The following is a 20,333-nucleotide window of genomic DNA, read 5'->3' on the forward strand; positions in this document are numbered from 1 at the left end:
GATGTTGCAATCAACTCCTAGATGAAAAACAATGAGACTATAAATACTTGATCCACAGTACTATGTGTGAGAGTCCTCAGTCTAAATAAACTGTGACTGAGGTGCCAGGCTATCCATCTAGGCAATAATATCTGTCATCTTCTGCCTATAACTTTTCTGATAATTTCATTTATTTCTTCTTCAAAGCTTCATTTCATGTTTCTCCTTTTCTCTTGGTATGCAGACATGCATACAATCACAAAATGCAAACTATCATTACACATATATGCAGTAAATATTGCCTCTGTCCTTTTTTAATAAAATGTAACAGAAAGGTCTATTATTTCACAAAATAAATGAGATCCAGATTTTGAATGATGGAGAGTCCTAAGAAGCATCTTCTATGCATTTGCCCTGTTCAGGTCTATTCCTCTTGGTCTCAAGGTGGCTGGTGGTGCATCAGACTATACAACAACTTATACCCAGATAAAAATGGAAGACAGCTAGAGAGATGGCTCAGACATTAAGAGCATTGGCTGCTCTTACAGAGATCATATGTTCAATTCTCAGCAACCACATAATGGTTCACAGCCACTGTAATGAAAGTTGGGTCCCTCTTCTGGCAGGTATGCATGCATGATGACAGAACAGAGCACTCATACATTAATATGTATATATATATATATATATATATATATATATATATATAATTTTTAAAATGGGAGATAGGATATCACTTTCTTTTGACTTTTTTTATTAGATATTTTCTTTATTTACATTACAAATGTCATCCCCAAAGCCCGCTATACCCTCCTCCCGCCCTGCTCCCCAACCCACCCACTCTCACTTCCTGGCCCTGGCATTCCTTGTACTAGGGCATATGATCTTCTCAAGATCAAGGGCCTCTCCTCCCATTGATGGCCAACTAGAGAGAGAAGAAACTTTTGGAAGCTATCCGAAGACACTTTACATGAGCATGTTCCACTGATCTGACTTTTTATAGGATAACTTATTTAATAACAACAACCAATCAAAAACACTTATAAGGGAAATTGAAGGTGGAGTTCTGAAATCAGAGTTCTGCAAGCAGAAAAGGGTGTGCTACCAACTTTGCTCTTAGGAGTCTCTTTCTCCACAGTAAAGTGACTTTCCCTCCTCCTTTCCCTTAGTTTATTCTTTAGAAGGAACTTTCTCAGTCTATCTCAAAATCAGAAAGACATAACCTCCAGCTCCTTGCAGAGAAATCTGTTGATATATGTCAAAAACACCGTAGTAATGAGAAAAACCTTTGCCAACTACTTTCAGGTCATACAAATGTCCACTTTTTTTTCAGGATACAGCTACTATGGTTCTCTCCTCTCAGTGCCTCCTCCTATAGCAACCATGACATTGAACATTTTCTATGTAAATTATAGATAATTGGACATTACTTCACTTTGAAGCATGTGTTGTTCTTAATTTTTAATTATTGGATATCTTTTGTAAAAGGCTGGAAAGTAAATCTATTGATCATTTCTCCAGTTCTAGAATCTTACACTTTTAATAAATAAAGCAAATTAGCCTTAGTTTGCCATTACATAGTAGAGATGTTCGTGGAGATTAACATTTCATTCTGGATTTAACTCAAAGTTTTTATGTCTAAATTCTATTTTGATTTTCTTTGTCCACTGTCATTTTCATATAGAAAAAAGTTATACTGTGGGAATCTTTTGAAGTTGAATTAAGATTGGTTAATTAAATTGTATTTTAATTGGCTATTTTATTTATTTACATTTCAAAATTTATCCCAATTCCAACTTTCCTCTCTGCAAACCCCCTATCCCCTCTCCTCTCCCCTCTGCTTCTATGAGGGTGATTCCCCACTCATCCACCCTCCACTCCACCTCACTGCCCTAGCATCCACCTACACTTGGGCATTCAGCTTCCATAGGACTAATGGCCTGCCCTCCCATTGATGCCAGATAAGGCAATCCTCTGATACAAATGCAGCTGGAGCCACATGTTCCTCCATGTGTACTCTTTGGCTGGTGACTTAGTCCATGGGAGCCTTGGGAGGTCTGATTGGTTAATATTCTTCTTCTTCTTATGGGGTTGCAAACCTCTACAGCTCATTCAGTCCTTCCCATAACTCCTCCACTGTGGTCCAATGCTCAGTCTAATGCAAGTATACAAATCTGTTTTGGTCATGCTCTGACATGATCTCTCAGGGGACCATTATACCAGACTCCTGTCAGCAAGCACTTCTTGGCATCAGCAATATTGTCTGGATTTAGTGTCTGCACATGGGAAGAATCCCTAGGTGGGGCTGTCTTGGGATGGCCTTTCCTTCAGTCTCTGCTCCTAGCTATACCACTCCTGAGCATATACCCGAAATATGCTCCGACATATAACAAGGACACATGCTTCACTATGTTCATAGTAGCCTTATAATAATCACAAGGTAGAAACAACCCAGATGTCCCTCAACAGAGGAATGGATACAGAAAATATGGTAAGTTTACACAAAATACTACTACTCAACTATTAAAAACAATGACTTTATGAAATTGACAGGCAAATGGATGGAACTAGAAAATATCTTCCTGAGTGAGGTAACCTGGTCACAGAAGAAAACACATGGCATATACTTATTGATGAGTGGATATTAGGATAAAGGCTCACAAATCCCATGATACAAGTCATAGTCCACATGAAGCTCAAGAATAAGGAAGACCAAAGTGTGGATGCTTCAGCCCTACTTAGAAGGGGGAAAAATAATCACAGGGGGGGGGTAGAGAGATGGACAGACCTGGAAGTGGTAGAGAAGGAGGAAGAATATAGGATGGCAGGATCAGGTCTGGGAGGAGATAGGGAAGAAATACAGAGAGTCAGGAAATTGAATCCAGGTGTGTAGCAGTGTGGGTTGGGGATCAGAGATAGCTGCTAGAAAGTCCCAGATGCCAGGAAAGCAAGAGGCTCCCAGGATCCAAGGGCAATGACATTAGCTGAAATACCAAACAAAGGGGAGAGAGAACCTGTAGAGACCATATCCAGAAGTTAGGCATGGCCCCTGGTTGAGGGATCAGGTGACCCATCTATCTCAAAAAATATTAACCCAGAATTGCTCTTGTTTAATTTTAAAGTTAAAAAAATCCATGACTTTTGAGACCTTAAATTACTTATAAACAATTTAGGGACTCAGTTGTAAATTTCAATTTTAAAAATACATTTTTATTTGTGACAGATTTCTTACATTTTCTATCTAAAGACCTACATAAATTTATTTAAATAAACAAAGGACTGTATAACCTTTGCTACATATCTAAATGCAAGTCTGAACTTGGTGAGCATTTTGGTTGTAGGAAATTCTGATCTGCATGTGTCAATGTACCAGTTGCATTGCTATTGCAACACATACATCCATGCAATTCTCAAATAACTTATTGCAGAATCTCACTTTTAAATGTCTACTTTCTGTGGCCATCTATGGTAGCAGCACAGAACTATTCAGTTGAAGGGACCTAGCCACAAAGGGAAATGGTGTGGACTCATCTTGGATCTGAGGAAATGGGCAGTAGATTATGTAAAACCTATATAGGAAGGTCATTATGGAAACTCAGTAAACGTACATACAGGAGAAGCTTGCCTCCTTACACTGTGTTCTTTGGAATAGAAACACATTCAGTGTGCTTCAAGTGATCTTTGGGAAAGGGCCAGGATTCTATACACAACAGAGTTCTGTTCCTTGACGTCCTGGGCAGAGAGGGAACATTCTCTCGTGCCTTTGGATAAGAATGAGAAAATAATGAAACTGGTTTCTAGGTGAGGATGGAGAATATTAAACCCGGTAAATCTTTCTTGATCAGTAGGAGGTTGTATAAGGTGCTGATTCTATACTATGCTGATAATTTAATAATTTTCAGTGAGTCATGTAGATAAATAGTTTTTTAAAATAAAATACATTCACATAGCTGAATTACTCAAATACTTAATGCAAATATTAAGATATGTATACCTCTGATGAAGAAAGGATATCTAGTCTTGTATAACATACGTCATGCTTTACTTGCTGAGCTAATTGGGGTGTCAAGGGCATTGACAGTATACATAAAAAATTTTGTTTATTTCACATGCAAAAAAATGTTACTGGTAAGGTTTTTCGGAAGTGTCTCAATATGTGAAATGACTAGGAAGTCCCATCTGTCAATGATGCTATATTTTACCAACAGCCACTTTGTGTGTATTGTGGCTGCCAACCAGGAGACATGCTAATATGGATGAGAAAACTCACAAATCTCACTAGGTCTCAACCTAGACAAAGAACCATAGGACTAAGGAGAGCTGAGAGTGGGGAGAAGTTTATTTCCCAGGGAAGAGTACAACAAGTGCTTATGAACTGCGAAGTGATCATTCTTGAAAATAAAATATATGAAGAAAGAGAAAGAGATGTATGTGTGATTGTAACGTTATGCATACTGAGCAGATTGTATTTACGTATTTAATAATATATTTAACTTATATATGTGTATAACAGCAATTAAATAGAGGCCAAGAATTTGAAAGACAACAAAGGTAGGATTACATGGGAGTGTCTAGAATGAAGAATGTGTTCTGGAAAAAATGATGTAATTATAATCACAAAATTAAAATACATATATTAAAATGTTTATAATTTTTAAAATAAATAAATATATGTAATTTTTAAAATTTGTATTCATATACATAGTATGTTAATTGCTTCTACCTCATCTTAATCAATCATTCCCTTTGACAAATAATATTGCTCAGCTTTTTGTGTGAAAATAAATATGCTATTCCTCATTTGATATTATATTAGTCTCCTGTGGATAATATGCTTTCCACTATATAAAAGAGTGCTTCATGGGATATCAGAAATAACAACGAGAGTTCTTATTCCAGACGTTTCAATTCTAGAAATAAAAACATTAAACCAAAGTGGTTTGTGAGCTCCTGCTGTCCCAGTGAGGACCAGAGCCAAGGACTTCACTTCTATTCACATTTAAGTTTATGATTTTCAGTGAGAAGGTGGGGAGTGAGAGTATTCTTGTAATAGATTCCTTAATTTACTCTAATACAACTATATGGGCATTTAAGGCTGACCTACACCTAGGAAACAAAATCTTATTCACAAAATGTCTGATCAAATGATGCCAACATATTGTTTCCGAGAGGATATGTCATACATTAAGATAATCTTTAGAACCAGTATAATACTGAAAACATATATATTTACTTAGCTGTAATATAATCACAAGTGGTATTTGCAATATTCAAGATTATGAGGAATAATTATAGAGCCGTAGATTTGCCTATTATATTTGCAACTATTATAAGGTAAATTATCTTCTATACCATTTTCTCAGTGTGAAACACCCTCTACATAAATCTATATTTGAGCCCTAGGTCCCTACATGGCAGGACTAATTTGGGAAACTGTAAAAGCCCTAGGAAATAAAGCCAATGTGGAAAGCCGTGCAGCGTGCAGCGTGCAGCGAGCAATCGCTGTGGAGAGCCGTGCGCGTGCCGCGAGCAATCACCATTATAAGATGGCGCTGGCCTCCGCTGTGACAAACTAGTAAACAAGCCTTGTGCGCAAGTGCGAGAGTGAACTCACTCCTAGTCACTGCCCATTCTCGGGGTGTAATAGTGGTGTGATGAGCGAGCAACAAATCAAGAGCTGTCACGCCACATCAGGTGCTGAAACGTCATGACTGAGTGCTATATAAGGGACTCCATTTTCTGGGGTCGAGATCTTCCTGAGAAGTAAGCAATAAAGCTTTGCCGCAGAAGATTCCGGTTGTCCTGAGTGTGTTCTTGCCGGCGGGGACAAAAGCTCGGGATAAGTGGCGCCAAAGACCCGGGAACTACCATCACACCGGCGCAAGGAAGATCCCTCGTTCGCGGGGCGGAATCAGAACTGCGGGACACTACAGCTCTGCAAGGTAAGTATTGTCTTGAAATTTCTCCAGAGTTAGATGCCCTTATGATTGTTTGCACGGCGATCGCACTTTCCCTTTCAGTTTCGTTTTGTTTCCACCGCTGGAACTGCTGACTGGTTCCCAGTCGCAGTCAGGCTCGGACAGCACCTGGACAGTGCCTGGACAGTGATTAGTTTCAGTCACGGTCAGGACTGGATAGCGGCAGAATGGGAATTTCTCACTCTGTAGTAGTGGCGTTAAGGTCAGTCCTGAAGCAGTGTGGCCTAAAAATCGCCACTAAGAGTATAGAGGCATTTGTCAGGGAGGTAGACCGTGTGGCACCATGGTATGCTTGCTCAGGTTCGTTAACTGTCACTTCTTGGGATAAACTGAAAGGAGATCTAGTTAGGGAACAGAAGAACGGCAAACTTAAAGCAGGGGTCATGCCGTTATGGAAATTGGTGAGATCGTGCTTAACAGATGAGGATTGTGAGCAGATGGTAGAAGCAGGGCAGAAGATTTTGGACGAAATTCAAGACAGTCTATCAGAGGCAGAGTGGGGAGAGAGATTGAAAGTTGGGACGAAACAAGGTGCACCGAAGAATTTAGGCCTTTCCACGGGCCTTGAGCCCGAGGAAAAGAGATACAAAGGAAAGAATGCCTTGGGAGAGATTAGAAAAAGGGATGTAAAGGGAGAGAAGAAGAGAGAAAGAACTGGAGAGGCACATAAGGAAAGGAGCCTCTACCCGCCATTAGATGAGTTTAAGGCACTAGCTGTCAGTAGCTCAGAATTGGATAAGGAACTTAGCTCCTCTGAGGAGACAGACTTAGAGGAAGAAAGATACCAGCCAGATGAAAGACGAGCTAATCAGTTACAGAATAACATAAAGAAAGCAAAAGTAGCTAGAGACAAATGTCAAATCACTATGCGATCTTCAGATCCGCAACCTCTGGGTCCTAGTACACCTCCGCCCTACGTGCAGAGGTATCAATCAGACTCATTCATTTCAAAAGAGGAACAGAGAAAAGTGCAGCAAGCGTTCCCAGTCTTCGAAGGCGCAGAGGGTGGACGCGTTCATGCCCCAGTGGAGTATATACAGATTAAAGAATTAGCAGAGTCAGTTCGTAACTATGGAGTCAATGCCAACTTTACTGTAGCCCAAGTCGAAAGGCTTGCTACTCTGGCAATGACCCCCGGCGATTGGATGACGGGCGTGGTGGCGCACGCCTTTAATCCCCGCACTCGGGAGGCAGAGGCAGGCGGATTTCTGAGTTCGAGGCCAGCCTGGTCTACAAAGTGAGTTCCAGGACAGCCAGAGCTACACAGAGAAACCCTGTCTCGAAAAACCACAAAAAAAAAAAAAAAAAAAAAAAAAAGGATGACTGTAGTAAAAGCCGCATCTCCTAACATGGGAATGTATTTAGAATGGAAAGCTTTGTGGCAAGACTCCTGCCAAGCACAGGCAAGGGCCAATGCCAATGTTGAAGGGGACCAAGGAACATGGACTTTTGAGTTGCTTACAGGTCAGGGACAACACGCTAATAACCAGACAAATTACCATTGGGGAGCTTATGCTCAGATCTCAGCTGCTGCAGTTAAGGCATGGAAGGCACTCTCTAAGAAGGGAGAGGCAAGTGGGCATTTGACCAAGATCACCCAGGGCGCACAGGAGTCATTCTCAGATTTTGTGGCTAGAATGACAGAAGCGGCAGGGAGAATTTTTGGGGATCCAGAAACAGCTATGCCTTTAATTGAACAGTTGATCTATGAACAGGCTACCCAGGAATGCAGGGCGGCTATTACACCTAGAAAGAGCAAGGGACTGCAGGATTGGTTGAAGGTTTGCCGTGAGCTTGGAGGGCCACTCACTAATGCAGGTTTAGCAGCTGCCATTCTACAAGGGCAAAAACACCCTGACATGGCTGAGCTCAAACTCTGCTATAATTGTGGCAAACCGGGACACTTAAAAAAGGACTGTAGAGCCCTTGTCAAAAGGAGAGCACCAGGACTGTGTACTAAGTGTGGAAAAGGATATCATTGGGCTAGAGATTGTCGTTCAGTCAGGGACATTTGAGGCAGGCCCCTGCAGCCAGGATTCCCTCAAGCAGTAGATAATGAGACCGTTCCAAAAAACCAGTACAGGGCCCTCAGGTCTCAGGGCCCGAAAACATATGGGACCTCGACAGGCAAAAGGTGGACCCCACAGTCCGCAGGGCAACAGAAGGATCAGCTGGGTTGGACCTCCGTACCACCACCCGATTCATGCTAATGCCCCAAATGGGGGTACAGCCTATTCCTACTGATTATAAAGGACCTCTGCCATCCGGGAGTGTTGGCCTAATATTGGGCCGGGCCTCCCTTACCTTACAAGGTCTTATTGTTCACCCTGGAGTCGTAGATCAAGACTATGAAGGGGAACTTCAAGTTCTCTGTTCCTGTCCTCAGGGTGTCTTTTCTATTTCACAAGGGGATAGAATAGCTCAGTTAATAATTTTGCCAAGCCTACATGGCTGTTTTCCTTCCTCTGGTATCCCTCGAGCTACCAGAGGGATTGGTTCTACTGGAAATGATTCTGCTTACTTAGTGATGCCTCTTGACTCCAGGCCATTCTTAGAATTAGTTATAGAAGGAAAACAATTTAAAGGGATTTTAGACACAGGAGCAGATAAAAGTATCCTGTCTTCCCAATGGTGGCCAAAAACTTGGCCCGTTACTCAGTCATCACGTTCTTTGCAAGGTTTAGGTTATCAGTCCTGTCCCACTATTAGTTCCCGTTCTTTGAGCTGGACAGCTCCTGAAGGTCAAACAGGACGATTCACTCCCTATGTTTTACCACTCCCAGTAAATCTCTGGGGGAGAGACATTTTACAGGCACTAGGACTGACCTTGACTAATGAATACTCGCCACAAGCTGTTCAAATAATGAAGAAAATGGGCTATAAAGAAGGAAGGGGATTAGGGAAAGGAGAGCAGGGTAAACTTGAACCTATCCCTCAAAAAGGTAATAATGGGAGACAAGGTTTGGGTTTTTTCTAGGGGCCGTTGAGGGCTCCATGCCCATACCATGGCTTACAGAGGAAGTTGTATGGGTTCCTCAATGGCCTCTCTCCTCTGAAAAGTTAGAAGCAGCTACAAAACTAATTTCTGAACAGCTATGCTTGGGTCATTTAGAGCCCTCTACCTCACCCTGGAATACACCTATTTTCGTAATTAAGAAAAAATCTGGCAAATGGCGCTTATTACATGATCTTAGAGCTATTAATGCACAAATGCGTCTATTTGGACCAGTTCAGCGAGGGCTACCATTGCTTTCTGCCTTACCCAAAAATTGGGAAATTATAATTATAGATATTAAAGATTGCTTTTTCTCTATACCTTTATGCCCTCAAGATAGGCAAAGATTTGCATTTACCATCCCAGCCATTAATCATTTAGAACCGGATCAAAGATACCAATGGAAGGTCCTACCTCAGGGGATGGCGAATAGCCCCACCATGTGTCAACTGTATGTGCAATTGGCACTTAAGTCAGTTAGAGAGCATTTTCCATCATTACAGGTGATAATTTATATGGATGACATTTTGATTTGCCATAAAAATTCAAAGTTATTGCAAGATGCATACCCTATATTAATAAAAACGTTAGGGCAATGGGGATTGCAGGTGGCCACTGAAAAGGTGCAAGTTGCTCGAATGGGAGCCTTCCTAGGGTCACTCATTTATCCTGACAAAATTGTTCCTCAAAAATTAGAGATTCGCAAAGATCAACTACATACCTTGAATGATTTCCAAAAATTGCTAGGAGATATTAATTGGCTAAGACCATTTTTGAAAATTCCATCAGCAGAATTAAAGCCCTTATTTGACATATTAGAGGGAGATACCCACATCTCCTCCCACAGAGCACTTACCCCAGCTGCATGTCAAGCTTTACAAACGATAGAAAAGGCCTTACAAGATGCTCAATTACAACGCATTGAGGAGTCAAAATCATTTGAATTGTGCATATTAAAAACTGCACAGTTACCAACAGCAGTCTTATGGCAAAAAGGACCCTTATTGTGGGTCCATCCTAATGCTTCCCCTGCAAAAATCATTGAGTGGTATCCTAATGCAATTGCTCAACTTGCACTTAGGGGGATAAAAGCAGCTATTACTTATTTTGGGAAAGAACCTCATATGCTAATCGTACCTTATACTTCTGCTCAAGTTCAAACCCTGGCAGCAACAACTAACGATTGGGCAGTCTTGGTTGCCTCTTATTCAGGACAAATTGATAATCATTATCCAAAACATCCAATTTTACAATTTGCCTTAAGCCAAGCCATAGTGTTTCCAGTAATAACAGCCAAACACCCACTTCCGGATGGGGTAGTAGTGTATACAGATGGATCCAAATCTGGCATAGGTGCATATGTAGTAAATGGCCAAGTAACATCTAAACAATATAATGAGACATCACCCCAGATTGTAGAGTGTTTGATAGTTCTAGAAGTCCTTGAAACTTTTCCGGGACCGCTCAATATTGTATCTGATTCTTCATATGTGGTCAATGCAGTTAATATGCTTGAAGTTGCTGGCTTAATTAGACCCTCTAGCAAGCTTGCTCACATTTTTCAGCAAATTCAGTCAGCCTTGTTACATAGAAGACATCTTGTGTATATTACTCATGTTAGGGCTCATTCTGGCCTTCCTGGCCCCATGTCTCATGGAAATGACTTGGCAGACAAAGCTACTAGAATAGTGGCTGCTGCTCTGTCCTCGCAGTCAGAGGCTGCAAGGGAGTTTCATAAACGCTTCCACGTGATGGCTGAAACATTACGCCGCCGTTTCACTTTAACTAGGAAAGAAGCTCGTGACATTGTCACCCAATGTCAAAACTGTTGTCAATTTCTGCCTACTCCTCATGTAGGGGTAAACCCCCGAGGCATCAGACCATTACAGGTCTGGCAAATGGATGTCACTCATATTTCCTCCTTTGGAAGAAATCAATATTTACATGTTTCCATTGACACCTGCTCTGGTGTTATGTTTGCTACACCTTTAACAAGTGAGAAAGCCTCTCATGTTATACAGCACTGTTTAGAAGCATGGAGTGCTTGGGGCAAGCCCACAATTCTTAAAACTGATAATGGGCCAGCATATACCTCTACTAAATTTCAGCAATTTTGTCATCAAATGGATGTCACTCACTTGACTGGCCTTCCTTATAATCCTCAAGGACAAGGCATTGTGGAACGTGCTCACCGTACACTTAAGTCTTATCTCATAAAACAAAAAAGGGGAGTTGATGAGACTCTGCCCTCAGTGCCAAGAGTAGCTGTATCTATGGCACTCTTTACACTCAATTTTTTGAATCTTGACGAGCAAGGTCGCTCTGCAGCTGATCGACATAGCTCAGACCCTGATAGACCAAAAGAAATGGTCAAATGGAAGGATGTCTTAACTGGTCTGTGGAAAGGCCCGGATCCTATTTTGATAAGATCCAGGGGAGCTGTTTGTGTTTTTCCACAGAGTGAAGACAACCCATTTTGGCTGCCGGAACGACTCACCCGCAAGATATTCATCAAGGATGGTGCAGAAGATGCTGACCTCCCGAGGACTGCTCCTGATCCTGACAATGCTGAACTTGTCTCAGGTTCCTAGTATGAGGGGCGAACAGAGATGGGCCATTCTTTCGACTTTCCCTAAACCAATGCCAGTTCGCCATAATGCTATAGTTTTTCCAAAATTCTTTACTACTAATAAAACATTAGATTTGCCATATCTACCCTATGATCCCACCCGAGCACCATTAGGGGAAAATCGCTCTTTATTAGAACAGGGTTCTTTATGTTTTCAAATGAATGGACCAGGAAAATGTATCAACCTCACAGCTCGAGCTTTGGGGAAGTTTAATGAGCACCGAGGAGGTTGGGTAAGCACAACCCAAGATACTTCCAATGCAGATATAACCTTTACAAATCGGACCTTTTGGCAGGAGGCAATTTGGGTTAATGGTACATTTCTACCACCTAACTTTTCAGACAAAGAACGTCCCCACCAACCAAAAATAGCCCCTCATTGTAGCTTGGAAGATGAAGGGCTGATATTGCCTTGGTCTGATTGTCAATCCTCCATCACTCGTTGGGCAGATCAGAGTAAAACCTTTTCCTTTTCTCCCAACATGATAGATGATCCAGAGAAGGAATTTGTTTTGAAAAAGGGACTTTTCATACAGGACTTTAGAATGCATCCCTTTCACAAGTGGGTGCTTTGTGGAGTCAATGGCAGTTGTACAGAACTCAATCCTTTGATCTTTATCCAGGGAGGAGCAGTTGGAAAAGCTTCTTTTAATGGCATCTCAAGATTTGCTCAGTATTGGGGAATACATGCTGCCTCCCAGGATTCTTATGGATATACTAATACCAGTGTAGAGATCACTGGGTTCAATAAAACTTTGGTAAACCAGATTAATTATCCATCTACCCCAGTCTGTGTTTACCCCCCTTTCTTGTTTATTCTTTCAAATGATTCATTTGAAGTCTGTTCCAATGATTCTTGTTGGATTTCTCAATGTTGGGACATAACAAAGAACACCCGTGCCATGGTAGCACGGATCCCACGTTGGATCCCGGTTCCGGTGGAAACACCCTCCACCTTATCCCTGTTTCGACAAAAAAGAGATTTTGGAATTACTGCTGCCGTGATCATAGCAATTTCAGCCAGTGCAGCTGCTGCTACAGCTGCAGGATATGCTATGGTTAGTACGGTTCAATCAGGCACAAAATTAAATCAGCTTTCAGCAGATCTGGCTGATGCCATCACTGTCCAAACTTCTGCTAGTACCAAGTTAAAGGGAGGGCTGATGATATTGAATCAGCGCCTTGACTTGGCAGAAGAACAGATAGGAGTTCTATACCAGATGGCCCAGTTGGGTTGTGAAAGAAAACTGGAAGCTCTGTGTATTACCAGTGTCCAATATGAAAATTTTACTTATGCAGCTAATCTGTCTAGACAGCTTTCCTTGTATCTTGCAGGAAATTGGTCTGAGGGATTCGATGAGACTCTTGAGGCCCTGAGGGTGGCAGTTTTAAAGATCAACTCAACGCGAGTGGACCTGTCATTGACAGAGGGCCTCTCCTCCTGGATTTCATCTGCATTTTCTTATTTTAAGGAATGGGTGGGGGTGGGTTTATTTGGCGTTGCCACCTGCTGTGGACTTGTGTTCATGCTCTGGTTGGTTTGCAAGCTCAGAACCCAACAAACACGTGACAAGGTTGTGATAGCTCAAGCACTTGCTGCCATTGAGCAAGGCGCCTCCCCCGAAATCTGGCTATCTATGCTCAAAAATTAGTTGACATTGGTGGCTGGCCTCTTTTGTAGAGTTCGCCCTAGGTCATTTAGTAGTTACTGTCACATAGCACTGCGGTATCCAGGGACGGGCAACTTTCCTCATGCACAGATCATCCTAAGACACGGGGCCCAGTGGCGATAGGGTTACCCTATGACAGGAAAAGGCTGTGACATTGGAGGAACGACCTAAGACAGGAGCCACAGCGGATGGGCATAATTACACAGACCTAGTCCAGCCTCAATTTAATAAAATAAAAAGGGGGAGATGTGGAAAGCCGTGCAGCGTGCACCGTGCAGCGAGCAATCGCTGTGGAGAGCCGTGCGCGTGCCGCGAGCAATCACCATTATAAGATGGCGCTGGCCTCCGCTGTGACAAACTAGTAAACAAGCCTTGTGCGCAAGTGCGAGAGTGAACTCACTCCTAGTCACTGCCCATTCTCGGGGTGTAATAGTGGTGTGATGAGCGAGCAACAAATCAAGAGCTGTCACGCCACATCAGGTGCTGAAACGTCATGACTGAGTGCTATATAAGGGACTCCATTTTCTGGGGTCGAGATCTTCCTGAGAAGTAAGCAATAAAGCTTTGCCGCAGAAGATTCCGGTTGTCCTGAGTGTGTTCTTGCCGGCGGGGACAAAAGCTCGGGATAAGCCAAGTAAGAGGAAGTTGGGCATTGGGGAACCTGGGCCATATGCATTTTGACTATCATTACTTTCTCTCTGAGTTCAGTATTTTCTGGACTACCAAGATGTAAGCAAGCATACTCTAGTTACCACAGTCAGTTATGAGGTTCCATTACCTCTAAGGTGCTTTTCTCAGTACAGAGGGTCAGGAAATTGAACAGAAATATGTAGGAGTAGGGGATGGGGAACTGGGGGTAGCCACTACCAAGTCGCAGATGCCAGGGAAGCAAGAGATCCATAGGACCCAATAGGGATAATATTAGCCAAAATACCCAATAAAAGGGAGAGACAACCTGTATAGACCATTTACAGTAGATAGGCATGCCCCCCTCCCGCCCCGCTATTGAGGCAGGGTGCTACCCACTCATCTCAAAAATTTTAACCCAGAATTGTTCCTATCTAAAAGAAATGCAGAGATTGAAGGAAAGGCCTTCCAGAGATATCCACACCTAGGGATTTATTCCATCTACAGATATCAAATCCAGAAAATATTGCTGATACCAAGAAGTGCTTGCTGACTGGAGTCTGGTATAGCTGTTCCCTGAGAGGCTCTGTCAGCACTTCATCAGTATGGAAGCTTATACTTACTGCCAACAATCAGACTGAGACCAGAGACCCCAATGAAAGAGCTAGGGGAAGGACTGAAGATGCTGAAGGGGATTGCAACCTCATAGAAAGAACAACAGTATCAACTAACTGAACACCTCAGAGCTCCAGAGACTAAACCACCAACCAAAAAGTACACATGGAGGGACCCATGGCTTCAGCTGTATTTGTAGCAGAGAATTTCGTTATCTGGCATCAATGGAGAGGTGGCCCTTCATCTTGTGGAGGCTTGATACCCCACCATAAGTGGATGCTAGTGTTGTGAGGCAGAAATGGAGGGTGGGGGAGCACCTTCATAGAGGCAAAGGGGAGATGGGATTGGATGGGGTTTGCTGAGGGGAACCTGGTAGGTGCACATTTAAGATGTTAATAAATAAAATAACCAATAAGAAAAATTCAAAACAAACAAACAAAAGACCAGTGAGCTAAAATAAATAGTTCCTGATTTGCTCCTGGAATGCATTTTGTCCCAGCAATGAGAAAAGCTACTAATATAGTATGTTAGTAATATTTTGTCATCAATTATTTTTGGAACAGAATTTTCTTGAAGGTAATTGGAGTGGATGGCAGCAGGAATTACCAGCCAAAAACAATAATAAGCATATACCTATGAATATTTATTTCATATCAGACTTTGTTTTAAGTGTATTCCACATCAGATATACCTGAAATTCTTAGATATGTGAGAAGATGTGTATAATGGGACAAACAATGACCTTAGGAGTACACAAAACAGTAAACACAGAGGGTGTGGCCACATAGTCCATAAACTAAAATAAGAAACAATGGAATATGTATACCTAAATCACCTCCTAGTTTCTGTATAGTCTGTCAAATAGTTTGTATACATGGAAAATTACTTAAATGGAAAGCTAGTTAGCAAAACATTAACATGGAAACAGCAATCACTGGTTTGGGAGCTAAAAAAATCATTGATGTAGTGTTCTCACATATTGATGATGATATTTCTGGCAAGATGAGGCTTTTCACCAGTCTCTATGAGTTGGCATCACTTGCTTCTAAGGTTGGTAAAAATGGTCTTAAGAAATGTCATTATAATAGGTTGTCATAACTTGGTTTGTATAATATTCTCAGCAATGTTCACTGCAAAATTAGAAACATCTTGAATTGTAGGCTATTTTAAAACATCCACTGTGATTTAATCTACCTCTTTGATAATTATGAAGTTAATGAGCACTTTCATGATTTTAAAGTGTTATTAAAATAAAATTGAAACAATTTTGTAATACAATGTAACATAACTTTATATTATAAAATGCCACTGAGAATTTGAATTAAATTAGTAATGAATAATTTTTCCTTAACCAGTTTTTCTCCTTGCCATTAAATAACTCATTCAATTTACTTCAGACTCGTTTGCATGACTTAATGCTAAATGCATATCTAATATCTAATGCATTTTAAACTGGTGACATGGTTGTAACACAGAACTTGTTTCACCATATATAAATCCCTTTTATGTTGGTGGTCAAAATTTGTTTTCTGTATGGTCTGTTTCCTATTTACAGAGAACGCAGCTGAGTTTCAAGATTAACTAATCAGCCATGAGCTAATTGATGCTAGTACACCAAGTTTTGAATCCAAATTTGTGCACTGAAAAATGTGCACCTCTGTCCATCATTTGTACAGTCATAATTTCCCATGATGAGTCTCACTCATCATCCACAATGTGTCATGTGACTCATTAACTTAATATAGACCTGGCCTCGCCATTGAGTTAGCATGGTGATTTATAATCTGTCATTAGCCAAGTGTCTGACAGTGATACTAAAAATTCATGTAAAACCATTAGTTTGAGTTCACAACTGGGCAATTTCCTTAATGTTCAAGGACCAGAAAGCTTCTCTGCATAAGTCTTCAGTTGTGATTCTGTGCAGATGCTGAGGCCAAGCTTTCCTGCCTTCCTTTTCCAAGTGCTGTGGTGTCAGCTATTCTGAAGTCCCTTTTCCTGAAATAGTAATTGTCACTGTTATAAATACAAGAATTTGTCGGAGGGTCTCAAATCATATCTATAGAGTCAAATGAGATAGATGAGACACATGTGGCATTTATTTATTCCAGACAATGTGGAATAATGTTATACTAATTATTACATTTGGTTAGCATCCATAGATTTGTGTGTGTATGTGTGTGTGTAATGTGTGTGTGCATGTGTGTGTATGTGTGTATGTGTTTGTATGTGTATGTGTGTGTGTGTATTTGTGTGTATGTGTGTATGTGTGTGTGTATGTGTGTGTATGTGTGTGTGTATGTGTGTGTGTATGTGTGTGTGTATGTATGTGTGTGTATAAGTGTGTGTATGTGTGTGTGTATGAGTCTGTGTATGTGTGTATGTGTGTGTATGTGTGTATGTGTGTGTGTATGTGTGTGAATGTGTGTGTATATGTGTGTGTGTATGTGTGTGTGTATGTGTATGTGTGTGTGTATGTGTGTGTGTATATGTGTGTATGTGTGTGTGTGTATGAGTGTGTGCATGTGTGTGTATGTGTGTGTGTGTATGAGTGTGTGCATGTGTGTGTATGTGCGTGTGTATGAGTGTGTGCATGTATACGCATACACATTCTGGGGAAAGAATCAGATGCTGCACTTGTTAGGCAAGTACTCAGCTACAGAGCCAAGTCACAGTCTAAACAACTAAAAATGTGAAACTTGTGTTCATCTCATGATCTGGCTATGTGTAATACTAGCATATTGCACCTATGATATGTACATGAAGTAGCGATGATACATATCACACTTTGTAAGTGTCTACTTTCCTTAACATAGTACTCGTTCCACTGACCTGTGTGACAGACTTGTATTGCTTACTATGATGAGACTTACTCTAAGGGTATGTATGGCTGTACAAATCTATTGATTATAGAGTAATGAGTAGAGACAATTTGACGTTCTTGAGGTCTCTGGCTTCATATGAAAATCATACTGAAATAATAGACATTGGATGAAAAACCTACAGAATTTTAAAATTATATGAAAGCTCTCAGAGTAGAGAGTCACCCAAACAACATGCTTCCATAGTCATGCATAAAAGGGAGACAATTATAGTGAAACAATGGAAGCACATTGTAGACTAAAGAAAGATAAACATTTACTAAAAGATTATTTTTTTCTGCAGCTTTAACCCACTTGGAGACAACCTAGTTACTTTCAGAAGTGATTGCTGGGGGTTTTCTAGGCTCTGGTGGCAAGAATCTTTCTTTTCCCCATGTGAAGGCTTAAAATGTGTGCCTCTGACAGGCTTAACAATGAGAATTTTATAGGGTACTCAGAAAATATTTGCTAGGCATAAGTAGAGCTTGGAGATTAGGGAAAAGAAAAATCCCAGAAGTATCCATCTCATGTGAGGACAAGAGAAAGAACATTTATATCAGAGATAGGAAGTTCCTCACAAATAGGACAAAGAAGAAAGCAATTGGGGGATAGCAGCATAAAAGCCTTCTGTCTGGAAGGAAAATGGAAAGGCACAATGCTTTATCTTGATCAAGAGGTAAGAAGGAGCCTACAGTCCACACCATCCCATTGGGAGAATGTGATGCTTCAAGGCTGTTTGTGATAGCAATTCTTGCTATCTGATCTTACTTGTTAGCCAATACTTGTATAACTATATACTGGTGTGGCAATGAGAATTTTGGGTTTCTTTATTTGGGTAAGGGGAATAATAGCAAGGACAGTTTGCAAAACTCTTTTTGGATCTTGATGATCTTTGTTAAAGATGTGAGTAGAACAGGGTCTGGTGATTGATATTTATTATAAATGTACTTGGGTTAGCAAGGAAGACGGGTTGCTGTGGGTATCAGGCCACACAGATTGATATATCTGATACAGACTAGCTTGAGTTACATGCTGAGAAACTGTCTTAGAAAAATGAAGAGAAAAGATGTGATTGGTGAGTAAGAGTTTATTACCCTAAGATAAAATCCCACCATACTACATCGTAGTGGTTTGCCCACCTTTTATATGAAAGGTAGATTACATTGTACCTTAAATGTAAATAAAATGATAATTGCATTTGTAATTATGTTAAGTAGGAAGCACTTGATAAACTTGTAAGAAGTTTACAGGATGATTTACAGGTAAAGACTACATTGAAGTTGTCTATTTATTTTCAGGTAGACCTCTGTTTATGTTATGATATTAATGTACTTCCATGAGAGTAGATGCTAGATACTAAAGACATTGTTTTCCCAATAAAACTTTGAAGCTGAGTCAATACTTTACATGAAGTCACTGTTCCTTTTTTTGAATATATATAATAAAGAAATTAACACTAGACAACTGGACAAAATATCAGGCTAGATTGTACCTCGCTGTTTGAAGGCTTGCTTAGCATTCATTTTTCACTCATGACGGCTTTGGTAATATCAGCACACAAAACAAACCAAATAAGGTACATGACAAAAACTCAATATACTATATTTTATAATATTCAAGTTCATATTTGTTCCTGATTTCTGAACTCATAGAAATCTTCATGTCGATACCAAACAAATAAAGTGAGGTATATCCCAAAAGCTGTTGCTTACCAGAGCTTAGCATAGTTGTCCTCTAGAGGATCTACTCAGGAGCTGACTGAAACACATGTAGATACCCACAGCCAAACGTTAGATGGACGTCCGGGACGCTTATTGGAGAGTTGGGGGAAGAATCGAAGGCCCTGAAGGAGATGGGAACCCCAAAAGAAAACCAACAGAGTCAAAAAACCTCAACCCCTGGGAGCTCTCAGACACAGAGCCAACAACCAAAGAGCATAGATGGGCTAGACCGAGGTCCCTGGCACATATGTAGCAGATGTACAGATCAGCCTCCATGGGTGGCTTGTGCACTGGTAGAGGATGAGCTTAATCTGGCAGAGACTTGATGTGCCAGGTGAAGAGATACCCAGAGGAAGGTCCAACCTCTAAGAGGAGAAGCAGCATCTGGTATATTACTTAATTAAGAAAGAAATGTAAATAAATAAATAAATACATAAATAAAAATTTAAAAAGACAGAACAAACTAGTGATAGATACATCTTGTAATAAATTTCAAATCAAAACAATAAATGTGCATCTAAGAGTTGAACTCATTGGTACTTTCTATTGATTTTTACATTAGCCTTACCATACATAATTTTATCCTTCTGTTTCATCTGAAGTCACCTGTGTTGTGTCCTCCTCGTTCTCCATCTCAGCGGAACTATAGCTTAATGTCTTCTAAACTATGGTAATGAGATCATAGCATCCTTATCACTTCCTCTGGTAGATTCATGGAAACATGGTAACATGTGTATATGTAAGTGAACACTGTTTTTTTTTATTCTACCAATGTACTTTTGTGTAGGCTTGAACTCTGAGAATACGCTTATCCCAATCTCTCTCTCTGTCTCTGTCTTTCTCTCTCTGACTGTCTCTCTTTCTGTATGTGTGAGACAAAAGAGTTTTTATAATTTCTGTGAGCAAACCCGATAAAACTATGTTTGCCAGCTTTTAGAGCATCAGAGGATCATGAGAACACTCTGAATTTGAAAGACAGCCTGACAGCCTGTCACCCGAGTTTTTGATCTTAGCCACTCTGACTGGTGTGAGGTGGAAACTCAGTGTTGTTTTGATTTGCATTTCCCTGATGATTAAGAATGTTGAACATTTTTTCAGGTGCTTCTCAGCCATTTGGTATTCCTCAGTTGAGAGTTCTTTGTTTAGCTCTGTACCCCATTTTTAATAGGGTTATTTGTTTTTCTGGAATCCAATTTTTTGAGTTCTTTATATATATTGGATATTAGAGACATTACAACGTTTTTCTTGGCCACAGAGGCAT

Source organism: Mus caroli, unplaced genomic scaffold, assembly GCF_978045245.1.
Source record: "Mus caroli unplaced genomic scaffold, Mus_caroli_1 scaffold_14, whole genome shotgun sequence".
Classification (NCBI taxonomy): Eukaryota; Metazoa; Chordata; class Mammalia; order Rodentia; family Muridae; genus Mus; species Mus caroli.